Source organism: Helianthus annuus, chromosome 12 (genome assembly GCF_002127325.2).
Source record: "Helianthus annuus cultivar XRQ/B chromosome 12, HanXRQr2.0-SUNRISE, whole genome shotgun sequence".
NCBI lineage: Eukaryota > Viridiplantae > Streptophyta > Magnoliopsida > Asterales > Asteraceae > Helianthus > Helianthus annuus.
The window spans coordinates 130,204,924-130,227,358 of NC_035444.2; positions in this window are offsets into that span (position 1 = coordinate 130,204,924).

The window sequence follows — 22,435 nt, forward strand, 5'->3', positions numbered from 1 at the left end:
ACTTATGCACTTTTTGACGCTTATAGTCCCTGAATGACCAAAAAGTTTATTTTAGCACACCGAATACCTCAAAGCCTATTTCTAAGCTATGTAAAGGATATTTAGGGTATGTTTAACTTGTGGTCAAGTTCCGGAATGTCCGTTACAGTACAAATTGACATATTTTCGCAGTTTGTCGAATTTAGTCCCTATAAGCGAATGAACTTGATTTCGGCATACCAAATCTTCCAAAACTTGTTTCTAAGTTATGTAAAGGTTAGTTAAGGTATGTTAAGCCTATGTCACTATTTCGGAGCATTTGTTGCATTAAACTGGTTATATTTACGCATTAGTGCGCGTATAACCTTCCAGAAAGCGATTTAGAGCCCGAAATCGAACAAGAATTGATATGTGGAAATGATACAAATATTTTTTTTTACAAATCCCAAGTATGAAATACAATATTTCATTGGTTTGGTATTTGTTTGATGGTTGAAGTGACATATGTGTCACACTTGTGATTGTTAGAATTGACTAATGAGGATCAACGTAAGATATAAATTGGATATGATTTAATGATATGGATGACCACATATGCTAACAAAGAATGTGAATGTGGTGACATGAAAGGATAGAAACCACATTAGCACGGACTCAAGCACAGAAGGCTAACGGGTCAAAAGGAGGCGTGGAAACACGCACGAACACGGACGCTTAAGGTAAGTGATTCCCGAACTCAATTTCTTATTATGCGTTAAAGTTTTGTATACAAGAGGAAAGGGAATCATGAAAGGATGGATAGATAATGATAATGATAATGGTAATACCAAGGTAAGTAATGTCGTAATGGGTTATTTGTGGTTTAACTATGAATGGATACACTTGTTGGGAGCAAACAGGTCAAACTTAGAATATGTTTATCACATGGATTGAGTTATCAAATACTCATTAGAAAGGATTGGAAATGATATAATAATGTTTTTATGTATTGATTAACTTATTTGGGGATCAAGTATTGGTTGTGGGAAAAGGGATGCCCAAGCCTACAAAATATTTAAAGGAATAAAGATGCCTAGATGCTACACGACCGTGTTGAATTCTATACATTTTGCTTAGATACAATATATATACATGGGCAAGGTTGACAATTTAAGCACTTGTAAGGGTTATTACTCACTTGTATCGATTATACAAAACCCTTGAGGGTATATGACCAACATGATAACTTGGATTACGCCCAGTAAAGATAAATGGGTCATGAACCAAACGACTCAAACCGAATAAACATGATATGCTTGTAGTACGTGAAAATAGTGGTGTAAGGTACGGGTGAGTATGAAACTCGTATTTAAGCACGTAAAAGGATAAAATAGGTTTGTTGGTGCACATGTACATATATATGAGATCAAATTGTATGTAAGTAGACGGACTAATATGTGTGTGCTTATGTGTGTTTTTTGTATGCATGGGTATATTTGACTAGGATTTGTAACGTATGAATGTATTAGTACGTAAGTTGTATGTATGTGTATTTATAGAAAGGTATGAATTGGAATTTTGGATATACGAATGAATGGGACTTGTATACGTGGTTTTAATATGTATGAGTATTAGCGATGCTAACCATATTGATTTTGAGAAAAGAATGAAAGTGCAAGTATGCTATTGTTGGCCTTATGAAGTTTCGACATTGGGATGCAAAGATTGAGGGGAGATATCCGAATGGATTAGTATATGTAGATAGAATGTAACGTGGTCGTTTAATTAGGTACGTTTAGATCATGTATAATGTCACCAAGTACTAATGATGTGAATCTATGTGCTGACTGCAATTTACACAACATCACGGATCATCGTCATGGAACGTAAGCGTTTGAAGATTGAGTCATAACCTAGATTGTACGGGAGTGTGTGGTCATGTAGTTAGTAACGTATGTCATGTTTTATTTCTTAAATGAGAACGAATAATGTAAATATTTTTAAGGAGTCATTTTAAAGGGATTTTCAAGTATGCTAGAATGTTCATAACGAAAGAAACTTTAAGGTTCGTATTTCCGCTGTGTATTTTCACTTAAAATGTGTTAGGGTCTTACATACATTCACATATAAATTTGTATAACTATATTGATGAATGAGCTTCTATGACTGTCACACCCTGACTTTCGCGGAAGCGTATGATGTGTGACTTGTTCAATACCATTGCATTCAATTATAATAAACAACTATATGATTAAAACATGATGTTCATCCATTCATAAGTTCAAAATGTTACAAACACGTGTCATTAAGTTTCAACCAAAATTCTCAAGTTACATTAGAATACAAAAGTGGATGACATCTAAACTTGGATTTTACGTCTTGTAAACAATACATGCGCCCAAGATCCATCTTGTTTCCTGAAATACATGTAATTTTGAAAACATCAACAAAAGTTGAGCGAGTTCATGTGTTTCTATATGAGTTCGAATAGTCTTGTAAACATTTGTATGTATGCCTTTGTAAGCCGGTATGAAAGCGTCTATGAACAGATCAATTAATGTGTAGCAAAGACATTAATATGTGTGCAATGGTGCAGGAAGGCTCAAACCTTGCGGATTTTGTACCGGGCTTCCGGCTGTAAGACATAGTCACCACCTTCAGCCACTTCCGGCCCAGGGGTGGGACTCGCAACACCCAAATAGATCTATCACTCATGTCCCTCGGTCCTTATACGAGGAATAATGATCTTAAGCGTTGTACCCACCACTCACATGATCTAACAGTTCATTCCTTAGCTAACCATACCATATGTAAACGTTTGTAAACAATTTGTAACATGTACTTCACCCCCGAAATTATAAAACTGAAAACAATTAAAAGAAAAGGGGGACATGAACTCACAGGTTTGCGTCCTGTCTCCTGTATACCCAAAGTATGTATCCTTACGCCGTACTACAACCTACACACGTGTTATGGTTTATTAGACAGCTGGGTCATGCCACGACTTTTAGTGTTGTTTGTAATGACTTAGTATCTTTGTGTTACATCTTTGATGTACTTGTGTTATTCCAAAGTGTATAACTATTTGTTAATATAATAATATTTTAACTTAAATTATATTCATTAATTATTTGGAATAATTGTTAAAATAATATATCTTGACTTTGTATATCATGTATTTCACGTATTCTCCCAAGGATGGGTGTAATTATACTTGTGTATTTTTGCCAAGTCTTGGTGGCGTATTCCGGTGTGTATCTATACGTACGAGAATACGTATCTTTATTGTATTTTTTAAGTATTCTTATACTTAATGCTTATATTTATACTTTCCGAAATATTATTTTTAATAAAAAAAATCACCAATTTATATATTCTAAATATATATATATATATATATATATATATATATATATATATATATTAAGAAAAACTTTTATAGAAAGTTACCTATAACTTTTCCCTTGGCAAAAATAATTGTATTTTTATATAAACCTCAAAAATAATATATTTTCAAGATTAACTTAGAAAATATTTATAAATCCAATTTTTTCACCCCAAAATAATATATTCTAAATATATATTTTCTCCAAAAATATTATATTTTCTATTTATTCAAGAAAACATATATATTTTCCTCACCCAAAATAATATATTTTCTTCTTGACAAAAATATGATATGTATTTTTGTAACAATTGTAAAAATCATATTTTCGTTTTCTTGGTTTCCAAAATACCGTTTTACCCACTTGTCAAAATATGTATAATTTCCGGAATATATATGCAATCCATATCCCTTGTTCGGTTTGTCTAATTTTTGGGGCATAAATTATATATTCATTTTTTGGAACTTTTGGTAATATTTTGTATTATAATTCTTGGTATTTTGGTGAGTTATATTATTTCAAGTCCTAAAATAATATAACTAATACACATAATATATAAGTAATCACACAAATTGTGACATCTAAGTATATATTTTCCTACAACATATTTAGTCACTTTTATTTATCAAAAACTAACCTCCAATATTTGTAATTTTTGTAACAAAAATTATGGCAAGTTTTATATGAAACCATGGTTAAAATATACTTGTAAACACTTGTTTAAAAATATTTTTCTAAGTGTTTAAATCTTAGAAAAATTTTTCCATAGTTTCTCCTTAAAAATGGTGGTTTCCATGCTTTCAAAGCATATCATTCTCTTTTAAAAATCATCACAAATTAACAACAATTCATTCAATGCTTACCAAGTGCCAAAATCATGCATTCTACACTACAACGTGAACTTGAAATTTGGTAAAAATTTGTAGTAACTTAGTATATTGTTAAGTAAGCTTAGTTACCCTTTAAAGTGTGGTTATTTATTTATAAATCACATTCTTGAAAATTTTAGACTTTCACAACTTGTAAAATGATTTTTCTAAAAATCATTCTTTTGAATTTTTCTTGTTAACAACATATTCCTACACTTGTTTTAACACTAAAAATGTGATTAGTTTCTTTAAAAATCATGGTTATGTAAATCTTGTAAATAAACTTGGTTTCTTGAGAAAATCATATTTGAAATCATTCATGTTCAAGACTAATAACATGTTTCATACTTCATCATTCAAGAAAACACTTCATCTTTCAAGTTCATATTTACATAAAAGGATGATCATCTTGATTCATCACAAAATCATCCTCTCACTTGCTAGATCATGTGTTTAATCACAATCTAGCAAGTTTCATATGATGTTTAACATCATAAACACAAATAATCAACAATCAAGAAGCATACATACACTAAAACAATAGTGATTCTTATGATTTTTAACTTTATGTTAAGAGTTATGTTCTTGATCTTTGATGTTCTTCATGTTTAGTCTTTTACAAATACTTTTAACCAACATAATAAGAAGTAAAATGGAATTATAAGAGCCTTACTACCAGCACAAGGCTATGGAAGAGATCAAGGTTGAAGAAGATGATGAACTTGGTGGTTAAAAGCACTAGAGAAAGGTCCTTCCACTTCTAATGGCAACAAGCTTCTTATATATGCTTGAAACACCCTAGGATCACCTTTGAATGTATGGAAGAAAGCTAGAGAATGAAGATGATGATGGTGATGTTGTGGTCGTGAGTATGGGGAAAGAAGAAGAAGAGTTTGAGTGGTGAGAATGGTAAAGTGATCTTGTAGTTTAGTCTTGTGGGTTTAAATAAAATTCCTCCAACATTTAATGATCCTTTGGTTCTTATGTTTAATAATCTTCCAACAACATCAAATAAAATATTACAAAGAAATCTGCTTGTGGGCCCCTTGTCTAACCGGTTATGAGGGGCGGTATAGTTGGATTGTAATGGTAAGGTAAGTAATCTAGTTAAGTTATAAGTGTATTAGTTAGTGTTTTGGGTGTTATAATGTTTTAGGATGAATTATGACGTTCGGTGACCATAACTAGCTTCATAACACTAAAACAATGCTTCTTGTGAAAATTTGGTGTTTCGGGTAGTTTCCGGTTGTTCGGTTGATTACCGGTTCGTTAAGGTGCTAAATTACGCAGTTTAGTGTGCTCTATGTTCCCTTTTTTGACAGTTTTGATTCCCGACACGTAGGAAAGTATTATGGACCATTAAACCCAAATTCTGCATTACTTTTTAGAGTTAAAATGCTGAAAGTTGCTGATTTGTGTTATTTTCGGCAGAATTCTGCAGTTTTTGTGTGTTTCGGGCACTTTCTGACACTTAAATCACCACTAGGAAGGCAGTTTTATGATCCTTACTTTCCTACACACTATACTAGTGTAACTCTTGGTTTCTGGCTCATTCTGTGCTCTAACATTATGTCTGTCTGAGTACTGAACTCCCATCAGTACTTCTAATTTATCTGATAACTGTGCTAACTTGGTTTCGTGCATCGTTTGAATCATAAAGTGTTGCATGCTATAATGATATGAAATCATGCAATATGTGATGCACTTGTATGTATATGACAATAATCAGAAAGCATTTATGTCATTAATTTAAATCAAGCACAGTAATTAAGCTGCAAATTACTGTTTAACATTGTACGGAATATGTGGAAAAGTACCGGTTGTCACAATGACTAGGTTCACATAAATGAATTTCCACGAGAATGAGTTTAGATAAAGGTAATTAATAGTCTTGGTTAATCACAAATACTAGCTGAAATAGGTTTATGTACATGATCTAGTAAAGTGGTTGATGTGTGAAAATGTATAAACATATATTTTAGCAAGTTTTAAAGTCAGATCTCAAATAAAGCACACCCGTACGACAAGTGTACAGTTGCAATGTAGTATACCTTATAAGACCAAATATTGAACCTAAGAACTTTGTTTAAGCAACTTTTAACGAATAACCCTACCAAATATAAGTCAATTTTTAATAATAATTTTTGGGATCTTTATTAAATTAATTTTAATTCTACTAATTTAACTAAGAAAACTAAGACAGATACTAGCACGGACTAACTTGGTGAAAATCAGATGAAGAAAGGAAACTACCTAGACAAAGGATTCTACTAGTAAACTCGTACACTTTTAGAATTGGATAATTGATTGGTAACCGGTTTCTAAAGATACGATTAACACGAAACTACTAGAACACGCTGAATCACATCCTAGTCACTCTAGTGATACCCAACTATCCCAGTATGTGTAAAGCTCAACAATACCCAAGACTATATCTCTTCTCGGTCTCACTAATCACAATACACTCGAAGATGTAAAGGGGTAACTTATCTACTATTGTTTGAACTTGGAATTGCTAAAGATCTAAAGACTACTAGGATAGATCTCCTCCGGGTCTCACCAAGACCTGTAAACTAGAACTAGACAACCCGATACTCTATGTTAGTACATTATTCGTGTGGCCATAGATAGAAATCTAGTTGTACATGTAATGTCTAGAGTCTTGAGTCTGTATTTTACCAGACAGAGGTTTCACTAGGTTTAACTAGGTAACATTATACCGGGTTAGGATACGGTACGACACGGTGCGTAGAGAGCGGGAATGATCGGATATGATGGCATCATTTCATATGATGACATCATAAATATGATATCATATATGCAACTAAAAATCTACATTCAAGTTATGCATGCATGAGAAAAGCAAAAAGCAAATAGTCAACATGCATGCAGATTATTCAGTCGTATAAAAAGCCAATCGCAGGAATGACATTTCTCCTCTCGTACGAGAGGATGCTTGTATAATGATTTCATTTGTACAAGAGGATGCAGGTATATATAGTGTGCATGATCATTCGTTCCAAGCTCAGACCTTGAAGACAAATCAAAGAAGCACATCTTCGCACGAGCACATCGATCCGATCTCGAGTGTTTATCGTAGATTGAGTCGAAACTCTGTCCGGTTGTCATTTTTTACGTACTAAACAAACAACGTTTATATTTACGATTACGTGTTCACACTTACGCTTCGTTTTACAGATTCCGTGTGTAAAAACAAAGTTAAACGCAGATCTTGTGTTCTTTACGAACCATTCCTGACTCACACTCTATCTCCTCCCGGTCTCAAGCATAACAGATGTAGGATCGGTTTCGACCTGAATGAGTCGTTCGGAAGAGCTCTCGTACGTTTCAGAGGCGGAAACTAAGAAACGCACTAGAAAACAGCTTGAAATACACTATAATCCTCTTATATATTCAATTAACAGTAATTACAATGAGAGGAAATACCGGCAGCACTTCGGTATCACTTGACCTGACCGTTACAAATGAACTCGTTTGACACCTATTTATACTAACAGCCTATCCGTTTGAAATCCTTCAAACGGTTACAAATACAAACTAAAGCCATTCAAACGGCCACCCTCAAACGAAAGCCTTCATTCAAACAATTATATACTTTCAAACGATTGGACCTCTAAATTTAGTCAACTTCTTCAAACGGTCAACATTTCAATCAACTTTCCTTCTTACAATTGGACCTCAAATGGTATCTCCTCATTGGACCATCAAATGGTAGCCTCCTATTGGACCAAATTGACTTTGTCTTATATGCCTTTGCAATGATGATGTCATCATTGTGATGTCATCATCAAAGATGATGATATAATGTATGATCATATCCGCAACGCACCGAGACTCGACATAAAACGAAGACGACAGATGACTGCACCAACAGACTCCCCCTCAGATGTTGACGAGTCTTAAGTGTCGAGTCTTCAACGACTTCAGTCTTTATCAGTCTGAACACTCTCTGAAATATCTCACAGTGTAAGCATCCTCAAATCTTTCTCTTCTCTTTTCATCATCATCTACAGACTCCCCATGAACAATCTTTACTATGATGTCTTCAGACTCCCCCTTTCGATATGCTGGGATCGCAGTCTGGCATGTTGAAATCACAAAGACTTCAGGTATTGGAAACTGCCACTCTATCTTCGGATATCCTGCACATTCTCTACCCAAAAATAAATTCTCTGATGATAACATGTAAAAATCTAATGAATCACTCGCAGAAATTTTACATTCAAAGAATGATTTTACAATTAAAGATATATCATTTTTTCAAAATAACACACTCTCCCAAACCATCTGTTCATCATGTTTAGCACCCGGAATTTTGAAAATCAACTTTTCAATACCAGTTATCGAAAATCTTTTTGAATTTTTCAAAAATTTATGCTAAAACACACTAAAAATCTTTTTGGATTTTTGACATAAGAGAAATAAAATGCAGTAAAGAAATATTTGCAAACATTATTTTTTGAGAGTTTGTGAAAGAGGATCATATCAGCTTAGGAGACCAATCACCAACACCGTTAAGCTTGATTTCATTTTAAGTTTTAAACAACTTACCTAGATTGTCAGTATACTGGTCCACTTAAATTTTCACACAAAGTTCAACTGATCAGAGATACTATATTAATGTTTGAAGCACTTAAACTTATCCGTGTGTCCCACTACTTGAATATACTCCCGTATCCAGATCCCCATATTCAGTCTTACAGGTGAGTATACCACAGATGATATCTGTAAAGGGTTAGGTGCGAAACCGTGAGAGCTCAGGTCAGAACTTCCGTTCAGCAGAGAGATGACGGCTCGACTTTTGGTGGGTCCCCTTTAGAGGATCTTTTTTACAACAGCAATGACTATCAATTTTATTGTTTCATCAATTTGCTGAGGGCGGCGCTTTTTCAAGCATTAGCAGAAAGTATTATCCGGGGACTAGGTCAGTACTTCCATATAGCAGAAGTCCCGGGATAATACCCCAGATATCACTGAGCATAAAGACCTAGTATCTCAGAATAAGGGACCTTTCAAACAAGATTTCAGGGGTTACCTATATATCCGAGAAGTTGTTACCCACAGAATAAGCAAGTTTGAAAATTAGGTTTATATCTCGTCACAGTTTATTAAATGTGTAAAAATCTACTGACACATCCACAGTAAGATTGTTTATCACTTTTAAACTTTCCAATTCTTTAGCATGTTGTGATAGACTGCTGACGTACTATCATTTCCTCTTTTTCACAACAAACTCATTTTTGGTTTTTATCATGTTTTTGTGTTTTTCAAATTTTCTAATGTTTTTGGATTTTCTGAAAAATTTCTACTCCCCCTAAAATGCAAACACATTATCGAAAATTGAAAACAAACTGTACAGAAACATGAAAACCGATATCAAATCGCCTCAATTCGCCATTCACTTGGCATAAACAATCAGAACTCCCCCTATCAACAAACTATTTTCTCATTTTGATTTCAAAACACTTAAGTTTGTTTTAATCAAAATGATTTTTCCGGAAAATAAGTTTGGTTGATTTTACCACTTGTAAGTATATCAATACTAAGTTCGGGGATGTGGTTCATCATCTTGTCTCTCAATCACTTGTAGGAAAATGCAAGTACAAATTAATGTCCTTGATTTACCATATGCAAAAGTTATGCACAATCAATTCTTCTAACCACTTGTAACACAAACATAAACAAACCTTTTTACCGTATGCATGATTGACATTACCATAGTAAATTCCTCAAGAAAGATGCCGATACCTGCTCCTCGCTTACCAACCTGGAAGCTCCGGCATAGTCCTTTATTCTGCAAAAATTTTAACAATTACAAACACTTTCAAATCATCCTAATTAACATGAAAGATGCCGATTCCTGATCCACGATTACCAACTTGGGATCACCGGCAAGTCCGGTGTTTTACTCAAACATAGTATCCACCCAAGCCTCACCAGCCTTGGGTGACTTTGGAACACATCTGTCCCACCAACATTTTGATTTATAAAATTCTTTAGCACCTTTTACCTTCTTATCAACCATCTTCCCAAAAATATGTTTGACTTTCCCGTTGAAAGCCTTCTCAACATCAAATTCTCCTTTATCAGCGAAGAATTGATTTGAGATCTCTACCTTTCCAACTTTCTTCATCAAATTTTCTTTTGACAATTTCGGAAAATTCTCATCGTTCATCACAGGAACGGAATTCACAATCCTTTTATCAACCAATGACTCCTCTGATTTTATGGAATCAGATTCATTGTCAGAACTACTTTCAGACTTTACAACCCATTTTTGTTTACTCAAACCGACTTGTCTTTTGTAAAAACGTTTTGAAGTTTCACCAACTTCCAAAGTCGATTTATCAACACATTTCTTTTTCATATCAGAGTTAGAAGACACTCCCTGTTTTGAATAAATGGACTCTTGGCAGTTCCAAGCAATGTGTCCAACTTTTTGACACTTGAAACAGGTTATTCTATCAACTTTCGAAGCAAACTTCCTCACATTATTCTTTACTTCAGCAAGAATCTCTTGATTCGACTGCTTCCAGAACGGTTTCTTCTGTTCATCCTCTGAACTTTCTCCTGAAATAAATTTAGTTTTTGGTTTATAAGTTTTCTGATTTTTATAATTTTCTGAAGAATTGAAACCAAGACCTTTCTTTTTGAGATTACCATTATGGTTTGGTTTCTTTCGATAACCTGAACCATAACCGTAACCCTTTTTCTTTTTCAATCTCTGTTGAACTCTTGAAGTGTACCTTTTAGGTTTTTCAGTAAGATTTACATCTTTTATTTCAGAAATATTCATTTCTGTTAATTTGAAAACATGTTTGATCATTTCAATTTTGACACTTCTTATTGGAAATTCCTCATCAGAATATAATTTGTCTGAATCATTCAATGTATATGCTACTTTGATTGATTCGTCATTCAAATTAGATTTTGATAACAGGAATTCTTTATTGTAAACCCTCTTAGCCGGTGAACTCGAACTTTTCTCAGACGAACTCGAACTATCTGACTTAGACTCCGACTTTGACTCTTCATCCATATCCAACACCTGATCGAGAACTCTCTTAACTAACTCAGACTCATGATCAGTGTCAGACGCTGTGAATGTGACATCAATATTGTCTGGTAATTCATCAGTGATTTCAGACTTTAATTTGATGTTTAGAGCCTTGTCTACTTGTTCCTCGTTTGGTTTCCTGGGGGAATAACTTTCAAAGATAGAAGGCGAACATCTGTTATACTTGACATTTGGTTTCTTACCAGTATCCTCTTCTTTTTCTTTTTCTTTCTTCTTGAACGCTTCAAGACCTGCAACAGTAGGATAAACCCGATCAATCAGATAATCGGTTAATCCTTTCACTTTCTATTTTCTCAAGTTCCAACTCCTTCTTCAAGTTAGCACAGTCTTCAATATAGTCATTGATGACGCTTTGCTTTGTCATTAAAGTTGCACTCATCTTGTCATTTGCCTTTTCAATTTCTGCATTCGTTCTTTTTAAACTGTCAACTGTCCTGTTCAGTACATCGTATGACTCTTTCACGTACTTCACATCTGACAGTAACTCTTCCTTAATCTTCTCTAAATCAACAATCTTTTTATCTTTTTCTTCACAAACTTTGCAAGCTTCTGAACATTTCTCACAAGGCTTTGTGACTTCAACCACCTTTTCAACTATCTTTTCGACTTCGACAGTCTTTTCAACTTCTACAAGTTTCTCGACTTCGACAATCTTTTCAACAATTTTCTCAACTTCCATGAGTTTCTCGACTTTGACAATTTTCTCGACCACTTTCTCTATTTCAACAATCTTTTCTGGTGCAATCTCAGCAATTGCTTCATCTTTTGTTTCTACAACTTCAGTCTTCGCCTTTTCATCAGCGAGTAGCTTTGCTGCTTCTAGCTCTCTCTGCAATCGAGTAATCTTCTTCTGATTCAACATCTCAACTTTATCTGCATAGAAAAAATTAAAACTGTCAGGATCAATGCTTTTTCTACATTTGTTAAGATACTCTTCCTCATCATCCGTATCAACATCACTTCCAAGATCTGGAAATATTGGAATCCTTTTCTGACAATCCTCATTTTGATCCAAAATCCTGGTAACTAATGCCACATCTGGTTTAGTTCCACTGGGTATATACTTATCCCAGCTAAACCCCTGTGCAACAAACTCATCACTTTGGTCTATTATCCCATAATAAGCTTTCCTATTGGCTTCTTCAATCATTTTCCCATGAGCAGTTTGCGGTTCCTTTTGTTGAGGTTTTTGATCGATTTGATGAAAGATCGATTTCTGATAATAATTGCTCTTTTCTTGACTACCAGTTGACTCTTGGTTCTTACATTCCCGTTTAAAGTGACCTTTTCCTTTACATCGGAAACATGTAACCTTTGACTTGTCAAAACCAAGTGGAGAAGCAGCCATTCCTCGGAACTCGTCTCTGCCAGTAATCTGTTGAAATTTTTCAGCTCTCCTGCAGGCACTAGCTAAGCACCACTTCACATCCATCAGCTCTAGCTCTTCTGCATCGATTTGGTCGTAATCTTCTTTTGTGAGCATCGGATTACCAATTCTTCCGGCAATCAGACTTTCATACGATTCTAACATGGCTACAAGAGATGCCATGTGTTGTTTAGCCACTTCAGGAGATAGATGTTGACCATTCTGAATGTTCAAGGTCACATGACACTGCAGATTTGTAGAATTTTGTTTCTGAGGGCTAGGTGTGTTGCTGTTTGGATCAAAGCTTGAGAATGATGAAGTAGATCCACCACTTTGAGTTGTAGTACTTGCATTTGGACTTGCAGAGCCATCAGCACTAAATGCAGTACTAATATTTGGACTTTGACTGGGAGTGGTCTCAAACTTGTTCCCTCGATAGTACAGACTAACATCTTGCTTTGCATTTGGATTTGTCATGATAGCAGTCTTTTGAATATCCAGCTCCTGTTCTTCGATTTTCTGAATAAACTGGGCCAAATTCATGCTCTCGGACTTTCTCATAAGTTTCACAACCATCAAATATGTTCCCCACTTATGCTGTGGTAAAGCCTCAGCTAATTTGTCGACCCATTTCCAACACCAAATGACAGTATCTATCTATAGTCTGCTTGGTTGTTTCATGATCAAATGCAGTAAACATGTCAAACGATTTCTTCAATAATGCCTTCTTGTTTTTGATCATATCAGCACTCCCTCTGAATTTTTGAATCAACGCTTCCCAGATTGATCTAGCTGTACCATTATGTTGAAGTAAGACAAAGATGTCTTCTTTAACTGCTTGCTGAAGGATGCTGATCATCATTTTCTCACTTGTGTATTTCAACTTGTCAGCTTCTGTAAAATCATTAAAACCCTTCTCTAATCCACGTTCATTCTTTGGTTTCTCATAATCTTTCAGCAATGAACACCATGCGTCGAATCTGTAAGCTTGAACCCAGTTCTCGAATCGATTCTTCCAACGTTGAAAATCTTCAATGTACATGAGTTTCGGCGGTTTTTGATGAGTTCCCGTCTCATTCTCATTATACAACGCTTCAGCAGTGGTTACAGGGGCAACGGGTGTCGCGAACGCATTGTAGAACTCTTCAGCCATGTTTCAAAACTCAGATGATGCTTCGGGAAATACCTGAAAACACACAAACAACACAGTCAGTTTAAAGTTTTATCAATTAATAGAAATGAACTGGTACTCGAACTGAGGAATATTCAGTGCGGACTGAAGGTTGACACACTTTGCGAACAGCTATGATCTTTTTCAAATGACCTCACTACACCTCACGACCTTGACCGAGTTTGAAATCAAACGAACTGAAAAATTATGAACGTGTGTAACGGTTGAATCGAACTTGTGTCGAAAATTTGCGGACTCGTTCCAATATGGTTTGAATGAAATCACCACTGAATGAATGAGCTTGATTGGTTGTGACTAGAAATATGCTTAGACTGATTTGAACTCCCTTTATACACACTTATCACCTAAAACGAGGCCGTTCAATACATGCAAATCAAACAACTGATTGGACCTTTAAATGAAGGTGATCAACAAACTTAATTCACAACACCACATATTCATTAATATGATCACATGTAACACTTCAACTGTTCGACAATGTTAATTCCCAAAGAAATATGATTGGTCGATAAACTAGCTTGTATTTGATAGGACCGATGTATGACACAACAAAATCCTATAGGACCTCTAAACTGAATGTCACATGCACAACTTTGATTGTATAATCACCTAATTAGACCTTCTAACATCAAATTTTAATTTTACCTCAACATATAGTGGCCGACAACTTCTTTACTAAAATAAGATTGTGCCACAAAATCACTTATCCAACAAGTGATTGGGCCGCACACAATATCAGACATTCACATGCAGCTTTGACTAACAAACTGATTTAAAAACTTTTGATTGTGCCGATTGATCTTAACTATGATTCGACCGTTTAACTTGGGCTTTTAATATGCACAACATCAGCCGACAATTTGGTAATATTTATTTCATATGGGCTTTTAATATCTATCACATGCAATCTGACAACATCCTTGATCGAATACTTTGAGATTATCATCAATCACATGCAACCTTTTTTAATTCAAACCAAATGATGACATTTTATCACGTGAACTAATAAACCATTTTCAACAAACCAAATGATGACATTTTATCACGTGAACTAATAAACCATTTTCAAACGGAAGTTGGTTCAAACGGTCAATACAGCTTCAAACGATTAATTCAAAGTTTTCAAACGGTCATGGCAATTTTCAAACGGTCATGTCACATATAAACTGTTATGTCCAGTTTCAAACGATAATGGTCAATTTCAAACGGCCAGTTGCAAATTTCAAATGGTAAGGTGCATTTTTCAAACGGTCAGGGTCAGATTCAAACGACAGATCAAACGGTCACTCTTGTTTCAAACGATAGAACCAATTTCAAACGGTCAGTCACTGTGCTCGTTCAAACGGACATCAATTTTCAGACCATTTTGACCAGTTTTATGTTGAGTTTTAAGCTGAAACTTTCAAGGGTTTGTCAAATGTCAAGTCCGAACACTGTGTAAAAATTTGAGCCGATTTTAACCGTGAAAAATATCAATTTTAAGAAAGAAGGTGTAGAAAATCAGATTTTCAAGCTGAATATGGCAAGAACTCTTCGTCCTGAGCTCTGATACCACTTGTAGGATCGGTTTCGACCTGAATGAGTCGTTCGGAAGAGCTCTCGTACGTTTTAGAGGCGGAAACTAAGAAACGCACTAGAAAACAGCTTGAAATACACTATAATCCTCTTGTATATTCAAATAACAGTAATTACAATGAGAGGAAATACCGGCAGCACTTCGGTATCACTTGACCTGACCGTTACAAATGAACTCGTTTGACATCTATTTATACTAACAGCTTATCTGTTTGAAATCCTTCAAACGGTTACAAATACAAACTAAAGCCATTCAAACGGCCACCCTCAAACGGAAGCCTTCATTCAAACAATTATATACTTTCAAACGATTGGACCTCTAAATTTAGTCAACTTCTTCAAACGGTCAACATTTCAATCAACCTTCCTTCATACAATTGGACCTTAAATGGTATCTCCTCATTGGACCATCAAATGGTAGCCTCCTATTGGACCAAATTGACTTTGTCTTATATGCCTATGCAATGATGATGTCATCATTGTGATGTCATCATCAAAGATGATGATATAATGTATGATCATATCCGCAACGCACCGAGACTCGACATAAAACGAAGACGACAGATGACTGCACCAACAACAGAACACTAGTTTTAGCTAAGACACAACTCATTCCTAGGGTTTTGTAAGATAAGAAACCGTAAGTCAAATCACAAACGTAAACTTAGTGATATACATGTGAACCTCAAATCGAATAGTACGAAATCAAACATCATCAGAACCATACTGAACAAGATCCTAAAGTTAGCAAAACATAGCATGCATACGTATTGATGTGCTAAAATTAGTTTAACCATTAATAACTAAACTAACCCTAAACTAGACACTAAGTTAAACTCAAGACTCTCTAAACTAAACTACTAACCGGCAAGTGATCCGATCGACTCTAGAATGGCTAAGTAAGTCTGGATATCGAACCCACGAGACTCTATTAATTACGTTAACTAGACTCAATTGACTTATCTACACGACTGATTTAGTTGTTTTTATGTTTTGAGGGGGGGTTTTTATTAACTTAATTGCAATTAATTAAAAACTAGCTAAAATTGAACTAAGATGCAAACTGGTATTTTGGATTGATTCAGATGATGATAACGTCACTACCTAGTACAGAATCCTACACGTATTGCTTTCTATCGCTGATGAAACTGTTGTGGAACCGGGACCTTAAAGTACTAAACTTACTGGATAACCTAAAGGACCCTTGACCCTTCTCGAGAAGAAACCTATGGAACCCTAATAAGCTATTAATATATCGGTTTAAATGTATTCCCTCACAGGCTTTCCAACTATACTAATAAAGTACCTTAAATGAAAGTCAAGGGTAACTATGGGAACCTGATTTGACTCGATTAGCAAGTATTGTAAGATAAATTAAGGCGGTCTTCTCACAAAGTACCTAACCCTAGCAATCTAACAACCTAGACAGGCCGATAATCTCTCACATCTCGGATATTAAGATTAGTTGAACACCTAGACCTACTTGATTCACGAGAATAACTTCTATGGATACTACGTCTAACAAACCATAAACTAACCAAAAACACACAGTAATTGATGTAACATGAACCTACCAATGAAAGACATTCAACAACGAAACATGTGAAGTTATAATCATGTAATCAAGCAAGTATAGATACGCATATACACCGAATCAAAGAAACTAAGTCATTACTTTATTAATTAACCACAAACATGAATCAAAACCGATAAAAATTTAAACTTTAATGTGTAATCATCTTTGTAAGTCCCGAAACGAGAACACAATGATATCACACAAGCTTGTTTGGTGGCAGAATCACACAAACAAGCAATGATTCAAGAAAGGAGATGAAGTATAAAGATTCTTTGATTGATGATTATAGATCTTGCATACAAAAGAGAATTGTCAAATATAAGATCTCCTTGATGTCACTAACACTAATGACCTAACCACAAATTACTATTTATAGAAAGTGTTTAGGGAGGATGCTCCCTAAACCCTAAGCCCATTTCCATAAAAGCCCACTCCAATATCCCCTAATCCACTTAGCCACTAATCCATAAACCTAACAAGGGTCTAACAATCTCCCCCTAGGTTTACTGGATTAGTTGTTGCATCAAACTTGAGGACTGCCCAGATCTGGCAATGGATCAACAAACAGATGATGTCTCAGTATATTTGCAGCAGCACTCGTCTATTCCTCCACACATACTTCTACTTGTCATTAAAGCGAATTTGATGATTGGATAGAACCAGGATGTCTTCCTCATGAAAACTCATCAGATCATAGGAATTTGGAATCCGGATAGATTGCTCTTGAGTTACAATCACAGCTTCGGCCATCTTGGAGTCATAGGTCCATAATTTGAAGTTTCTAAGAATTCCCTTTTCAAAATTTTTGTTGATAGGAATAATCTTCTCTTTGTCAGTTGCTGGCCAAATGATAGACTTGACAGTACGCTTGGTGTGGGGGTCACAAACCCCAAGATTCCTTTTAACTGTAGGCTCAGTTGTCTTCATCATTGCAAAGTTGCTTTTCACTTCCTTCTCAAGTCTTGAATGAAAGGCCCAACCTCTGCCTCTTTGATTCGGCTCTGGATCATAATAAGGGGCACGTGGGAGACTTTTCAGGTCGATCTACGTCCATGACTCAAACTGGGATTCTTTTGCATAGTACTCCCGATGCCTGCTTTCACGTGTGATCAACCACATCTGCTTGTCGTGTTCATACCTCCAGTTTGCGACTGCAAACTTGTTTCCCACTTTATCATAATGCATAGATCCTAATTCCATCCCAAATTTGTCACGCCTTTTTGTCGGATCCTTTAACTGAAAGTTTTCATCGAGAGGATTCATGTCTTCGTTCTTCATCACCAACATCTGTTTGTTGCTTTGTTTCTTCTTAGGCTTGCTACTTTTCTTCTTTGGCTCAGCGGCCAGATAGGCATTTAAGCCAGCTTAATGTTATGTGTCTGCTGCTACATTCGTTGCTGCTCTCTCTTCAGGAGTTTGCACTGGACGACCAACGTTATACTATTCATCTTCTTTATCAATGAATTCGTTTCCAAACTTTTTCTCCAGCTTCGCCTTCAGATCGTACACAACAAACATTAACATATCCAAATCACCTCGCAGCTGATCGATTGTTTGATCCCTGCTAGAGATTTGAACCTGAAGAGAGGAAATCTGAGCTTCTTTCAAGGCGGATCTTGTTGTAATGATGAAATCTGAGCTTCCTTTATTGCTGCATCCTGTTCTAATACAACCACTCGTCGTCGCAATCTTGTCACATTTGCATCTTCATCACTATCACTATCACTATCACTCTGATCGACGACTTTTCTTTTCTCTGTTGCATAACGGAAGGCAGCTTCATCGTGTTCAGTGATTCCAGCACCACTAGAGCTTCCTGCTTCAAACCTAACACCACTCGAGCTTTCTGGGTGCGAGGGTGTCGATTCAAAGTCAAAATTGAAATCATACAACTAGGCTCTTGTGTGTTGGTTTCTTTGGTAGCAGTGGCGGACTTTGGATCAGAGGACATGGTAGGCTCTGGATCCTGAGCTAGTAAAATCAGGATTAGGATCAGTGTCAGTTCTTTGTCTCTTACTTGATGCTTGTTCAACATCATCTACAATAGCTTAAATTTCATCTTAAACTTGATCTTCAGAGGTAGGTACGGATGGAGGGTTTCCGTCACCACCTTGTAGGGTCAAGAGTAGGGCTGCTAAATTCTCAGCTGATATCAGATCTGGTTGTCTCACGGTTTCTTCTTTCTTCTCAGACGCAATTACTTCCACTTCATCATCGAAATCGGATTCTTCTTCACTGAAGTCTGTTTCTGAATCTGAATCAAGTATCTCAGTTTCAACCTCAACTTCGTTTGTCGCCACTTGTTGTACATCATGTTCTTCAGCTATTTGTGCATTCATCGGTTGAGGAGCTGGTATAACAGGTACTACAGGCACAACGTCGCTAAATCTCCGTGCTTCTCAAGCGGAAGTTTTCCAATGAAGTTGTGCTGCTTGGCTCTTTTGGCTCTGTAGGCGTTCTCAAAGCAGCTGGCCCCATTGGATTCAAGTTCACATAATTTGGGCCCTTGATCAACTCTGGGTATTTCTCGTCTAGAATCATCTGGATGAATCTTGGATACAGCATAAAGATCTTCTTCTTCGGGTCTTCGAGCATCTTCTTCATTCTATCGAAAATGAAAGCTAAAAAGTTGTAATCCCATTCGTTGACTAATGCCACTAAGGCACTCGTCTATGTCTTGTTCAGCTGACCATATCCACCTTTGTTCTCTGCAATGCATTGCAGGAAGATGTGCACTAACAATCTCCAGTACGGCGGGAAAAGCTTCTTCAATACGGTGGGATATCCTCCTTCGTAGCTCATTCTTTGAAGTGCCAAAAGTACTCTGTTTTGCTCGAGGGAGGTAGGAAAGTGCGGTTGATCTCCAAGCCTTAACACCTCCTGAATAATTGCTTCTGTAACAATAATTTCCTTTTTATGTACCGAAGCTTCAATAGCTCCAGCTCCATTTGCTCCCTTTCTGCTCACTCTTGTAGTGTTCCAAAACGTGTTGACGCAGTCATTGCATATCACTGGTTCTGCCCTCAATGCGTGAATAATCGGACAGTTGTTTAATCCTGTCATCAGTGAGCCAAACATCTCCGCATATTCGACTAGAGGCTCGGAGAGATATGCCGCTTGGTTGTGAAAGAGCTCCACTTCCAGCTATTGTTGGTTTTGCATCATAACCTGCACCATAATCTGCACCAAACGTCCAAGTGTTAAGCTTTTTCAACAATGGTTAACCTTCATTTGAAATGTCAATGAGCCAAGAAAGTCAACAAGTCAAGAGTCCAAATGTTGGTCAACAGGTCAGAAACAGGGGTCAAAAACAGTCCAGGTCAACAGGTCAAAAGAAAGTCCAGTTCAAGTGAGGGTTCAGGATGATCAGGGTTCATCTCGGATGATCAGGGTTCATCTCGGATGATCAGGGTTCATCTCAGATGATCAGGGTTCATCTCGGATGATCAGGGTTCATCTCGGATGAATCTTAATCATCTTGGAATCAATCTCCTTGTCTGGGATGATTCGAGATGCAACCTCCTTGTCTGAGATGATCCGAGATGGGATCTCCTTATTCGAGATCATCTGAGATGGGATTTCCTTGTCCGGGATGATGTACCTTCAGTCTGTGATGAGTTCGAGATGGTTCGAGATGGATTGTTCGAAAGAGAGAATCTTCTAGTGTTCCGGGATGCTTCTGTTCAGTCTTGGTTCAAGATGAATGTCTTGATCCATGTCTGTTGTGCTTATATACACCATCTCGAATGGGCTTAATGGGCTCGGCCCATCTCGGATGACTGATCCGAGATGATACGCCTGTCAGACTTTGATCTTTGTTTAAAGCAAGTGGGCCCCATCCGAGATAGTGGGCCATGCCAGATCATTATTTTAATAATATTTTTCAAGACAGAACATACCCCTTTCAAAGTCAACGATTCAACCCACCGGGCAACTATTTGTTATCAATATTATAATAATAATAATAATAATAATAATAACAATAATAATAATAATAATAATAATAATAATAATAATAATAATAATAATAATAAAGTAATAAAATACTAACACTGGGGTATTTTGGGAAGACTGTCATGTGATCAAATCGTTCTTGAACTGATTAAGGAACATTTTTCAGCTCAAGCTTACTTAGACTGGTCCATGCGATTGTTAATATGCTTGTCCTCTTAAATCTAACGCTCAACCTTCAACTTTCAAACTTGTGATACGCTTAGGGTAGAATTATACTGTGACATCCGTGTGTCCCATTCCAAGGCATACCCCCGCGATCAAGGCAAGCACAACCGTTCATCGTAGCAGATGAGTATACTGAGTCCATTCTTTGTTTTTACAATGCCAGACTTTCTGGTGAACAGGTCAATACTTTCATACATCAGAATGACTAGAGAAGTCTGACGAGGGCTGGGCTGATACCTTTAACGGTACGAATTTGGTTTTATATAAGCGCACGGAATTCTCTTTGTGAGATTTTCTTCTGTTTTAAGGTTTTGGCCCTCTTTGCAGCTCTTTTTCAAGATATCCTGACTGTGCCTAGGTCTGCATATAATCTGGATGCAACAGAAGGACAGTCCTGATATCCCGAATGACTCATCAGTATAAAGACCCGAAACATCAGATGTTTGCTATCTATCAACGCAGAATTTAAGACCATGAAATCATACACTGTTGGTCTGTTACCCACGTGATGTCCAGCCCATTAGGTTTATATCACTTGGTATCTCTTTGCTTTTCGAGCATTAGACCTATCAACACATCGCAGTGGATCCTTGCCTTTTCAGCTTCGAAACCTTACTTATGTTAATCAAATTCTTTAGCACGAAATTTATTTCACTTCCCAGCAACTATTTCTCCCCCTAAATTTGTGCAAAAGTAAAATACTTTATGCCCAGATTTATTAGATGAGATACCATTATTCTTAAAAACCCTTTTTTTAAATGCTCAGTCGGTGAAGCACATCATTTTCAAATGGTCCACAAGCACATTGAACCTCGAGATGCTGACAGGTTTTGTAAAAAGATCCACTGTATTAGCATCAGTATGGATCTGTTCAAGTTTAATTAAGCCTCTATCAAAGCAATGTCAAATGAGTGCACCTTGATATCAATGTGCTCGGTTTTAAAGTGAAAGACAGGGTTTTTAGTGATCTGGATAGCGGCATCATTATCACAATAAATAGTAGTGTCAAGATAAGTCAAACCGTAATCCTCCAGCTGACGTTGCATCCAAAGAACCTGGGAGCAGCAGGCAGATGCTGCAACATACTCTGCTTCCGCTGTGGAAAGAGATACAATTTGCTGCTTCTTGCACTGCCATGAGATAAGTCTATCTCCCAAAAATTGGCATCCAGCTGATATAGATTTTCTATCCCTGTCCGTCCCTCCAAAGTTGCTGTCTGAAAAAGCAACCAGATC